The 13,600-nt window shown below is 36.7% G+C and overlaps 1 pseudogene; it reads right to left on the bottom strand.

Moving 5' to 3' along the window:
- Positions 1-2,847: 2,847 nt before the first annotated feature.
- Positions 2,848-4,773, bottom strand: LOC140522798 (RNA binding protein fox-1 homolog 2-like; annotated as a pseudogene).
- Between the last annotated feature and the right edge of the window lie 8,827 nt (positions 4,774-13,600).

The following is a 13,600-nucleotide window of genomic DNA, read 5'->3' as shown; positions in this document are numbered from 1 at the left end:
CCAGGACCATATATGTATCATAAAAAAATGATAGAACTCCTTCTTCACTTATTTTCCCAAATAGATTTTATAGTATTAGGGTTAATTGTTTTTTATATGTTTTGTTGAATGCACATGTAAATCCATCTGACCCTGGGTATTTTTTTCTTATGGAGTTTATTGATGACTTGCTCAAGTTCTTTTTTTAATGAGGTTATTTAAATATTTAATTTCCTCTTCTTTTAATATTGGTAATTTATATTTTTTTAATATTCAATTTTATTTAGATTGTCAGATTTATTTATAAATTTGTGCAAAATAGCTCCTAACTATGACTTTAGTTTCCTCTTCATTGGTGGTGAATTCACCCTTTTCATTTTTGATATACATAATTTGATTTTCCTTTTTTTAAAAATGAAATTAACCATAAGTTTATCTACTTTTTTCTTACTTTCAATTTTATTAATCCTTTGATTTTCAGAATTTCTAATTTGGTACTTAATTGGGGATTTTTATTTTATTGTTTTTCTAGCTTTTTGTGTTATGTGCCATATTCGTTGACCTGCTCTTTTTCTATTTTATCTATGTAAGCATTTAGATATATAAAATTTTCCCGAAGAATTACTTTGGCTGCATTCCATAAATTTTAGAATGTCTCATTATTTTCTATCTCTTTGATGAATTTTTTGATTGTTCCTTTGATTTGTTTTTAGACTCACTCATTCTTTAGGATTAGATTATTTAATTTTCAGTTAATTTGAATCTATCTTTCCATGGCCCTTTATTGCATCATGATCAGAAAATGATGTATTTTGTATTTCTTCCTTTCTGCATTTGATTGTGAGGATGCTCATACCCTAATCTATGATCAATTATTGTGTAGCTGTCATGTACCACTGAGAAAAAAATATTCTTTTCTATCCACATTCAATTTCTCCACAGGTCTATCATATCTAGCTTTTGTAAAATTATATTCACCTCCTTAACTTCCTTCTTGTTTATTTTGTGATTAGATTTACTTAGGTCTGAGAGGGAAAGCTTGAAGCCCTCTCACTAGTATAGTTTTGCTATCTATTTCTTCTTGTAACTCACTTAACTTCTCTAAGAATTAGGATGATATACCACTTGGTACATATATGTTTAGCATTGATTTTATTTCATTGTCTGTTGTACCTTTTAGCAAGATGTTTTTTCTTTCCTTGCCTCTTTTAATTAGATCATTTTTGCTTTTGCATTGGTTGAGAGCAGGATTGCTACCTCCACTTTTCTTTTTACTTTAGTTGAAACAATATATTCTCTCCAGCATTTTACATTTACTCCGTGTGTGTTTCTCTCTGCTTCAAATGTTTTTTTTTAATAAGCAACATATTCTAGAATTCTGATTTTTAATCCACTCTGCTTTTTGCTTTCATTTTATGAGAGAGTTCATCCCATTCACATTCAAAGTTATGATTACAATGTATTTTATCCACACACTTTCCCCCCTTTTAGACTTTTTTCCTTTCTTTCTGCCCCTCCTCACCAGTGTTTTGCTTCTGACTACCACCTCCCCCAATCTGCCCTTCCTCCTATCAGCCCTCCTCCCTTTTCTTTCCCCCTTTCCCTCCTATTCCTGCCTTCCCTCTGACCTCCTATAATCCCCACCTTCCCTTTTATTCCTTCCTTCTTCTCCTTCTCTATAGGGTAATATAGATTTCTCTACCCAATTGTGTGTCTATTTTATTCTCTCTTTGAGCCAAATCCAATAAGAGTACGTTTCAAACAATTTCAAACACCCCATTTTTTCTTTCCCTCTGCTGTCATGAATAGTTTTTTCATGTCTCTTAATTTAATATAATTTACCCCAGAATGCCTCTCTCTTTCCTCTTCTCCTATTTCAGGTTTTTTTAACCTCTTAATTATTATTTTTATCATCACAATAAAGTCAGTTTATACACACATCCTCCATCTAAATATACTCCTTCTAACTGCCTCAATAGAGAATAGATCTTAAGAGTTACAAGTATCATCTTCACACACAAGGATGCAATTAGTTTAGCCTTATTGAATGCTATGTGTTTGTTTTCTTTCTTTTTTACCTCTCTCTAGTCTTGTATTTGAAGATTTAATTTCTGTTCTTCTATGGTCTTTTCATCAGGAAAGTTTTAAAATCCCTTATTTCATTGAATATTCATTTTTTTTTCCTCTGAAAGATCATGCTCAATTTTTCTGGGTAGTTGATTCTTGGTTGCAATTCAAGCTCTTTTGTCTTCCAGAATATCATATTCTAAGCCTTCCAATCCTTTAATGTAGAAGCTGCTGAAGCCTGGGTAATCCTGACTGTAACTCCAGATATTTGAATTGTTTCTTCTGGAATTTGGCCATACTATTCTTTGGAATTTTCATTTTGGGATCTCTTTCAGAAGGTGATTGGTGTACTCTTTCAATTACTATTTTACCCTCTGGTTCTAGGACATCAGGGTAGTGTTCCTTGATAATTTTTTGAAAGATGCTGTCCAGGCTCTTTTTAAAAAAAAAGTTTTCATGTAATCTAATAATTCTTTTTTTTTTTTTGACATGGAAATGCATAATTATTTTTACCACAGTTTAAAAAAAAAAGAAAAAATGCATGATCTTTGGAACAAAAGAATTAAAGGAAGAAATTTTAAAGGAAAAATATGTAATCAAAGAACATAGTGTGATATAAAAAAGTATTTCCTCTGTTTGTGTGCTTTTTGTGTGTTTTGGTTTTTCCTCTCCATCTTGCTATAGAGTTTTTCTAGGAGTACATATTGCAATATCCAGGGCTCATGAATGGGGACTGTCCTGTTTGGTGGGTCACATCACTTCAGCAGGGGCCATATGGGCTGTAACCACCTCGGTATAAATTCATTGGTATAAACTAGTGGCAGGGGTAAGGGAAGAGTAGGAGTCTGCTGTATGAACTCTGCCATAGCAGTAGCTGTAAAATGACTGTGATGGTGGTTGCTGTCGTGGTAGCAGGTTGTGCATATCTATAGGTTGCATATCCACCATAGAGGTCAACACCATAAAATCTGTCCCAGTAAACCATACCTGGAATGGGCAGGGATGGCTGTTGGAGGTACTGCTGGGACTGCATCATACACAGTCCACCCTTGGCTCCTTAGGTGGGCTCCTCTGAATGCGGCTACTGTGGTAGCTGAATTGGGGTAAGGGATGCCAGGAATGATGAGCAGAATGTAAATGTTGATGTGGCCCCTTCCCAACAAAGATACTGCTTCATCATTGCCTAGCCAGACATCTGCTTGAAAACTGGAGGTTGCATATAATTCAGGGTCATAGACTGCTCCAATCACTGGGTTCAGCTTCCAGTCATTTGCATATGGTGTGACCACCTTCTTATTGGTCATTATACAAGCTGTTGCATTATTCACCTCCATTTTTACAGCCCACTATGTGTCATTTCTTCCTGGCCCTGTCTTCATCAGCACTATTCTCAAAAGTTATGAAACTGAATCCCTTGGAGTCACTTTCTTTAAAAATTATTTCTACAAGAAGGATTTTGCCAAACTGCTGAAATATCTGCCGGAGACCAGGGTCCTGGAATCAGAAGGGGATGTTGGGGACATGCAATCATTTAGGAGTAGATTTACTCTCAGTATTCTCATTACTCTGTATCTGTGACTTGTCCATCTGTCTGTGACCCTCCCTTTATCTGCATCAGAGTTCCATTTTGCGTGCTGGTCCTGTTAGTATTCTGTCCTCCATGCATTTATGTACCTCCCTAAAGCATCAGGTTATGCTCACTGGTCTGGCCTGCATAGTCCTGAGTGCGTGGTACCCCATACTTGGTGGGAATTCCATTCTGTGGAGGTGGTGGCAATGGTATGGTGGTAAATGGCATCAGGAATGGCTGTTGGATCCTGGTTACCCTAACTGTCCCTCGCTGGGAACACATGATATCCTGGGGTCAGTGACTCTTTCTGCATGCCATTGCCTTCCATGCTGCCCCTGGCTCAGCCAGGGTCAGTGGAACAGGGCCTGCAGTCAGCAGTGGTGGGTGGCTCCTGCTTGGACCCCTACTTGAGACCCTGCACAGGGCTGGGCTGTTCAGGGGAGACTGCGGGGGTGGAGGTGGCCATAGCTGAGCCTGGGTCTATTCTACTATCTGCCCCCTCCCTCCTCCACCCCTCCAGGCTACATGACAGGCCACTGCCTCTTGCATCCTCACAATCTAATAATATTTAAATTATTTCTCCTGGATCTATTTTCCAGGTCAGTTGATCTAGAAAATGTCAATTCCGAGTTAATACCAAATTTTAGAAAATATCAAAGATAAAATTTATATTTTCTTTTATTTTTCATTCTTTTGATTTTGTTTGATGTGTTGACTCATAGTTATTACCTTCCACTTACCCAATTCTAATTTTTGAGTAATTATTTTCTTCAACTAATTTTTGTACTTCCTTTTCCATTTAGCCAATTCTACTTTTAAGAAAGTTTTTTTCTTCAGTAGATTTTTTCCCCCCATTTGGCCAATTCTATTTTTTAAGGAAGTTTGTTTTTTTTTCCAGTCAATTTTTCTGCTTCCTTTTCCAAGCTGATGAGTCTTCCCCTCCTACCCCCGCTATGTAATTCTCTTTCATAGCTCTCATTTCTTTCCCCAATTGCTCTTCTACCTGTCTTAACTTGATTTTTAAAATCCTTTTTGAGCTATTCCAAGAGCACTTTTGGCTTGAGAATAATTCACATTCCTCTTTGAGGCCTCACATGTTGGCATTTTGATACTGTTGTCCTCTTCTGAGTTTGTGTTTTGATCTTCACTGTTGTCATAGTAGCTTTCTATGGTCAGGACTCTTTTTGATTTTTTGTTCATTTTTATAACTTGAGCTCTAATCATGGAGGACAGGGGCTACTGTTTCAAGAATCTGCACTGGGGGCTAGGATCCTTGTTACTGGTTTTCTTTAGGAGGGCCTCAGATGCTGTCAGCTTGCCCATTGTCCTATGGTGGCCTAGTTGTTCCTGCTGTGCCCTTGTTTTCAGGCTGGAAGTTAGCCTGTTGTGCTTGGAATATAGGCTGAGTCAGAAATATTGAGCCTTGGTTTTTGATCTATGCTGTAACTCAGAACTTTCTGCCGGTTTGTCTGGACACTGAGTCTGTTGGGATGTGCTCCCTTTTTTACCCAAATGAGAAAGAACTCTCCTGAAGTCCTCCTCAGTTATCTTGGGCTAGGAAATTTTTTCACTCCATCTTTTTATGTATTCTGTCACTCTACAATTTTTTAGAGACTTGATTTAATGTTATTTCTGAGAGAAGCTGGCAGGCAACTTCCTAGCTTTTTTTCCCCCATCTTGGCTTCCCTCTTTCCCCTCTCCCTGAATGAAAATTCTTAAATACACCCTTGGACAATAAAGCTACCTTCCACTGAGCAAACATTTCCCAAGGAACTGTATAAAGCTATCTCGAGGAAAGATTAAACTGTATGTCATAGCCTTTTGAGGCTCTCTGGCCACTGCAGAGGTGTTAGATGATCATTCCCTATTATTTTTTCTCCTGAAATCTTCATATCCACTGACACATGGTGTTAAGATCAGATCCTTTCTTGAGTTTTTGGGAAAAGCCATAAGATGGAATTAAACATTATTTTCCAATCCTGAACCTTCTGTAACTTTGTATAGAGTTCAGTGGGTTAGATTTGTGCTGCTCTTGGGTAAGATAGAAGTCTTCTCCTTTAATAGATATTACTCAGTGGTTGGGTGAAGTTTCAATTCTAAGAAGAGGAAGGTATCCAGAGTGAGCCTCACTTTGGCAGGAGATGCAGTTCTCCCATCATGTCTCTAGAGATGAATTGGCAGACAAGAGGCATTCAGGCTTGAAACTCCTTTTTCTATTAATCTTATTGACCTCTGGGTTCACAAAAATCTGACTGTGAAGCAGGACTCTCTTCACTCTCTCCTTTAAAGAGAATTCCAGGCACCAAGACCAGGTTCAGGTTTCCAGAGATCTGGATATCCATGCATTCTTCATTATTTCAGTGGTTCTTTCTAATTTTAGTGAGCAAACTTCATATGAACAATTTAATGAACGAAGAATTAAGTGCTTATTATGTGCTAAACATCATATTAATCCTTAGGGATATAAATAAATAGTCAAGACAGTCCCTTATTTCAGGAGCTTATATTATAATAAAAAGGAAAAAATCACACATATAGTGGGGTGTTGGCCAGAAGTGGTACTTTGTTCTAGAATGTTATAGGGATGGTAAGTCAGGGCCATAGAGGAATAAATGGCATACTATTCTGGGAACAATGACAGAGATCATGGGTGCAGAACTAGAGAGCTATTGATGGGGACTGGAGGGAGAAATGAAAAGAAATATTTTCCCAAAAGGCTATATGTCAGTATTGCCCCGTACCTCGAATCCTAGGTTCCCTTTAGATACAACAATGCTATAGAGAAAGTTAGAAGAAAGAGACAGTGAACAGTGTCAGGGTTAGATTAGTCTCATAGATTTAGAAGTAGGGGACCTCAAGAGGTCATTTAGTCATTGTCAGAGGAAACCAGAGTGATATAAATAATACATACTTTCTGATTTGTCATGTTTTCCTGATTGCCATGGATTAGTTACACCCTGGAGAGCAGAAACCTATTTAAATCACACTTAATTTGTTCTAGAAGAGTTCTAAGTCTATTCCTAATCTCTCCTTCCCCACCCCACTCCTAAGTCATAGATATTCTTTTAACCAAGCAGGGGAGGAAGTTATGAGTCAGAAAAACACTCAGTAGATAGGTTGAAGTGAAGATTTAGAGAAAGGTGATTTTCTTGGGTCAGAATTGATAAATTCAGGAAATTGAGTTGTGAAGACAGAGTTAAGTGCAAATAGCTGGGAGAGTTCCGGTTCAAAATATTCCATCTGAGTAATTGACTTGTTTTTTAAACAAACTGGTAAATCAATACATTTATAAAATGTCTTCTATGTGTTAGGCACTGTGCTAAGACCTGGGCATACAAAGGTAAAATAGAAATAGTTCCTATCCCAAGTAGTATATATTGTTGGGGCTTGGAGAAGAGCAGCAGGAACATGTATGATTCTATGGATAAAAATGCAAGGTACATAGATTGTCGGTCACAGGGGCAGTCTCTTTCATGAAGAATGTGGTACTTGAGCTGAGTTTCTAAGGCAAGAAGGAGCTCTAAGAAGCAGAGGTGAGGAAGGAGTTCATTATAGATATGCAATAAACTTTTTAGTATGGCAATCGGAGATGGAGTGCCAAGTTTGAGGAATAACAAGAGGGCAGTTTGTTGGTACTGGAGAGTACGGGAGGCAAGTAATTTTAAATAAAGCTGGAAAGGTCATTTGTGACTGGGGTTCTGATATTAAACAGAGGAGATTATATTGATACTAAAGAGAAGAGGGAGTTTTTGAAGTTTATTGAGTAGGCTCATCAACTTGAACTTTCTCTTTTTTTTAAAAGATTTGCTGTAAAATGAAGAGGAGAGTGAGGTCCTCCACCATCCAGGGATAAGGAAGATATATGGGAATATATCTGAAAATACTAAGATTTCTTGGAAAAAAAAGAAACTATGGACAATTTTAAAAATGAGTTTTGATAGCAAACAAACAGCATATTTACTTTGGCCCATGGAAATTTCATGAGTTGACATCCAATGGCTACTTATAAATATGATGACCATCCATCCTGATTTTCCAGGATAGTTCTGACTGAAAGGATGCACATATTTAATGAAGCTTTGAAAAAGAGATATCCTCTGACAGACTGTGTATCAAAATTTTTGGCTTGGAAAAGTGTTCAACGTATTTATAATCCCATAGCTTATGAATTTTGACAGGTTATTTACATAATTCTCTGAAAACATCTTCCTCATTTTTTATCAGAAACACATTGACTTGTTATAGAAGGCAATTCACAAACAGAATTATAATTCCTGAAACCACAAGGGAGTAAAAAAAAAATTTCTTCCACCAAGTTTGTGATGGAATTACTTTGTTATGTACAGAGACAGAAACTGTTTGGGGTGGGGACACTAGTTACTTGGGTTCTTTCTTGAAGCCTCCATCCCCAAAGAGGGATTACAATGACTATTATTACTATTATTTTAAGAAATGGTAGCATCACTGTATGAAGTACATATCTTCCCAAAGCAATTACTTTAAGTAATATAACATTCCTTTGATTTTATAAGTTTTAATAGACTGTAAGCTCTTTTAGGACAGGAACTATGTTTCATTTTGTCTTTGTATTCCCCCATGCTTCTCAAAATGGTTTGTATGTAGTAGGTGTTTATTTAATGTTTGTTGAATTGAATTAAATTTGATTAATGTGTTTGTTAAAAATATCAATCTGTTTACTTTTCAAATGCCTAAGTTATCTGGATCCAAATAATTTTCTGGAATGTTTCTCCAAATGGAAACAAATAATTATTCTATTTTAGAAAATGAACTATGCTTTAATAATGTTTAGGAATACACACATGATATGTATTTAAATATATTTGTTATACACACAGATTTAAAATCAGTGATTGATACAAGTTTGGCAACCCTTTTAAGGTTAAATAAAAGAAGAAAAAAGTAAAGGAAAAGCATTTGCTTAGTTTGATTCTCTGTAACATTGGAAATTTCTTGGGAAAATGGAATTTTTAAAGAGGTCAAGAGAGACCAATGAGGTATCAAAGTTTTCCAATTTTGGAGGTATCTCAACAATAATAAATTGTAATAGTTCAAACTTAGATCCATTCATTCATTCACATGTTCACTGTTTTTTTTTTATCTGCCACTATATTTCATTTATTTATCAAGATACTTTTCATAAAGAAGGTGGAATAGGGTAGCAACACAGATGAACTTTTAGAACATTTCACTCCATACAACTTTAAAATGACATCATACCAAATTTTAGAGTTATGTGGGGATGATTTTTTTAAACAAAGGGAAGCATTAGGAGAAGGGGCAAGAAAGAGGAAAAATGGAGAAAATTATTTCATATATAAGAGGTGTACAAGGCTATACTATAGGTATGTTAAAAAAACCTCAAAATCAGCATTAATTAGAAAAATGCAAATTTAAACAACTCTGAGGTACCCCTTCACACTTTTCATATTAGCTAACTTGATAAAAAATCAAAATGACAAATGTTAGAGGGCATATGAAAAAATAGAGACACTAATGCTCTGTTGGTAGAGCAGTGAACTGGCCCAAAGATTCTGGTGTACAATTTGGAACTATGCCCAAAGGGTTATAAAACTGTTCATGGCCGTTGGCCCAGCAATATCACTCCTATATCTGTATGTCAAAAGGATCAAAGAAAAGTGAATGACACTCCATATGTACAAAAATATTTATAGTAACTCTTTTGGTAGTGGTAAAAAATAGGGAATTTAAAGATACCCATCAATTGGAGAATTGCTGAACAAATTGTCATATATGATTGTGATGAAATTTTACTATACTCTAAGAAAGGATAAGGAGGATAATTTCAGAAAGGAAAAGAAAACCTTGGAAGACATATGAACTGCTGCAGAATGAAGTGAGCAAAACCAGAATGTTATTGTACATAGTAACAGCACTACTTTAACAATGGCCAACTGTGAAAGACTTACCTTCATTGATCATGACAATGATCCAAGAATCTCAAAAGGACCCATAATGAAGAATGCTATCCACCTCCAGGGGAGTAATGAAACCTGAGTACAAATTAAAGTATAATTTTAAACTTTATTTTTCTTATTGTATTTTTCATAACATGAATAAAATGGAAACATGTTTGACATGATTTCACATGTATAATTACTATCATATTGCTTGCCTTCTCAATGAATGGGGGAGGTACTGGAGAGAAGAAGATAATTTTGAGCTAAAAGGAGATTATTTAAAAATAAATAAATAAACAATATAAAATGTTTTACTCACTATAAGCAAGGGTAGTGATTGTATTAGTATCATTGGTCACATTTTACAAATGAAGAAATTGAAGTTCAGAGAATTTAAGTAAAATATAAGTTCCTGGATGGATTTTTAGCTACATGAGCACTATTCTATTATTATTTTGAATCCATAGAGCCTAATATAATGCTTTACACCTGGTAGACATTTAATAAATATCTGCTTCTTACTGTTGAATTAAAAGTAATGGACTGCCCCAGAAGATAATAAGTTCCCCATAATTAGAGGTTTTCAAGCTGAGAAAGATGGCCCATTTTTCCCCATATACTATTGTGGAGGTAATCTCGATGGTAACTTTTATACCTAGTTATCTTTGTGATCAGAGACCTTCTGTCATTTCTGTCTCATGATTTGACTTTTACTTCCTCCTCCTAGCTATCTCTTCATTGTGAAGACAGTCCTTCATCTCTAGTGAAACATTCCATGAAAATTTGAAGTTTCAGCATGTTGTAATCAGTTTAGACTCTAGGGATCTTAGGCTTCAAGGAACATGAGATTGATAGGTTCTTACTATTCAACATCTTCAGAAGTTTAAACTTTTCCTTATATGACTTCTACCACATTTTAAAATGCAGATGTTATATTGAACTTTCTGAAGGAGATATATTAAGGGAAAGTTACATTCCTAACTTGGCAGGATTTCATCTGGATCAAATATAAGTGAGAGGGTGAAGTTTCACAAAGCACACTAAAAATTACTGTTAAGACAGAAGTGAAAGGAGAGAGGGAAAATCATATGAAAAGAGAATAAATTGCAAAGAGAGAAAATGTAGGTAGAGGATTCCAGATGGTAAATCCAAAGTTAGGCTATAATCAATCAAACAAAAAAATTTATGAAGTATATAGTCTGTACCAAGGACTATGCTACATTTGGGGAATATAGCACCTGCTCAAAAGGAGCTTATAATCAAGGGTGATTTGAGGGGAGAAGGCATTAGCAATTGGAAGGATTAGAAAACATTTCATGTAGGAATGGTGCTTGAGCTAAGACTTTTAAGAGAACTAGGGATTCTAAGAGTCAAAGGTATAGAAGCAGTCCTTTCTAGTCATGGGTGAGTGTCATTAGGAAAGCATGAAGACATGAGATGGAGAGCTAAGTAAGAAGAAAAGTATGAAGGTCCATTTGATCACACCATTTTAAGCATTAAAGAAAATAATGTGCAACAAAATTAGAAAGATAACTTGGGTCTTTTAAAGGCTGATGATAGTCTAAACAGAGGAATTTTTATTTGCTCATAAAATAATAGGAAACATCTACAGTTTATTGAGGAGACTAGTGATAAGGGTAGACATAAACTTGAGGAAAATTGAAGGGATAAAGATCATTGAGAGAACAGGGTTGATAAAGGAAGATAATATACCACATGTTTTAACTGGTCAGGGGAGAAGGAGAGAATGAATACATGCTGTCACAGGTCAAATAAGGGAGATTAAGAAGAAACAAGAAGGAATCTAACCTCTTCATTCACCAGAAGTGGTGTCTTTAACTGAAACTACATAATAGATCAGTAAGAAGCATAAAATCAGAGGACCCAATACAGAAACCAGAAGTACAAAGGGTGTGAATACAACTTGCATATAGCAGACCTTTTGATTATAAAAACTATGCGTGTGTCATTCCCTGAGACAGTAATCATGGGACTGAATGCTTTAATGACACAGAATATAGAACTGTACTTTTTGTATACATGAGTATTATGCAATTTATACTCTGAAATTGATCACTACTGTAATAAATTAAGTACCTAATTTGTTTCTGTATTTGTATGTTGGGGTGTAGGGTATGTTCAGGGAGGACCAATACTTTTGGTGTTATGGCTCCTGAGCCCTTTTCAGGGCTCTTTATTCCTTTGGTGTCCACCTTCTCCACTCAACTCTCACCTGTGTCTCCAAGAAGTTGCAACATGTTCAGTGACCACACCTCGGTAAATCATTTTGGCAGATGGGTCAAACTAAGTTGAGGGTAACCAAGAGGCCTCAGACCCATTGATGAGTTAGGGGTATGTCTACTCCAAGCATATGAAGACTTCCCCTGGTGGAATGGGCCAATGAGAACAATTTGTTCCAACAGCCATGAAGGCAACTGAAGAATGTGATGTAGAGCACTTAGAGCTTGGTTGGACATCAAAGACACCAAGATTATCCACTGCATCCTGAGACATTGCAAGCCATCTCAACTCTGTCCTGCCACTGGACTATGATGACTGTGGAGGAGAGAGTAAGGCTGAGGACTTTGTGCAACTCTGCCTTACTCAAATCCAATTTATGCACAAATCAAAAGACATCATCCATACCATTTTACCATTATACCTCAAAGTCCTGTGGTGATGGGCAAGTGATGAAGCAGCAGGTGCGGATACACTAGTAGCTGTAGTCATAACCCTGCACACAGGTGGCCCAGGCCATAGGGTCATTTCTCACTGGAAGCAACAGTGACTGCTTCCCTGGGTGTCTGAGCAGCCTTTTAAAGATCATACTGCTCACCTCCTAGTGTGAGTTTGGGGGCTAGAAAAAGTGCCCTAAAAATTGTCTGCTTACCCAGTCCTGGCTTGATTACTGCAGCAGGCAGGGAATCCCACTATGAGATCAAAATACAAAAAAAGTGTACAAAATGTACAAAAACATCTGCAAAGATGACTCTACTCATCATCAGCACATGGAACTTGTGCACACTTATAGACAACACAAATAACAGTAGACCTGAAAGATGAACTGCTCTTGCTGCAAGAGAACTCAATGGGTATTGCATCCAAATAGCAGCCCTAAGTGAAATAAGGCTGACAAATGAAGGCCAGCTTACTGAATTTGGAGCTGGATAGACATTTTTCTATAGTAGGTGCAGTGAAGGGGAGAGCCATGAAGTTGGTGTAGGTTTCATAATCAAAACTAATCCAGTCAGCAAGTGGGTATGCCTGCCAACAGGAGTGAATGACAGGCTCATGACAATGTCATTACCACTTGCAGGGAAATGCCACGCCACCATCATTAGTGCCTATGCTCCCACTGTAACAAACCCTGATGAGGTCAAAGAAAAATTTTATGAAGACCTAGAGGCCCTTATCATTAATGTGCCAAAAAAGGACAATCTCATAATTCTGGGTGACTTTAATGCCAGAGTAGGCTCAGACTACCAGCTTTGGCAGGGAGCCCTAGGGAGTAATGGAGTTGGAAACAGTAACAGCAATGGTCATTTACTGCTGAAGACTGGTGCATCACATGATCTCCTCCTCACCAATACTGTTTTCCCTTTACCTAAATGTAATAAAACTTCATGGATGCACCCTTGTAGCAAACACTGGCATCTAACAGATTATGTGATTGTAAGGAGAAGAGACAGGAAAGATGTAAGAGTGACTAAAGCAATGTGTGGTGCAAAGTGTTGGATTGATAATAGCAAAATGACTACCAGAAGAATTAATGTTAACAAATTGGAATTCTTCTCTGAGCATGAACAGTTTGTTGCTAACTTGGAAAGAAAGGAGCAAAAAAGGAATGGGAAGCTCTCAGAGATTTGGTGTACAGCACTGCATTTACTCATCTGGGTCAGAGCACTTGCAAACACCAAGACTGGTTTGATGAAAATGATGGGGAAATTCAGAAGCTGATAAATGAAAAATGAGAACTCCACAGGATATACTAGCAGGATAGTTCAGCTACCTCTAAGAAGGAAGCATTCAGTTCCCTCAAAAACAA

This window comes from Notamacropus eugenii, chromosome 2, assembly GCF_028372415.1.
Source record: "Notamacropus eugenii isolate mMacEug1 chromosome 2, mMacEug1.pri_v2, whole genome shotgun sequence".
Lineage (NCBI taxonomy): Eukaryota > Metazoa > Chordata > Mammalia > Diprotodontia > Macropodidae > Notamacropus > Notamacropus eugenii.
This window is presented reverse-complemented; position numbering and strand designations above follow the sequence as displayed.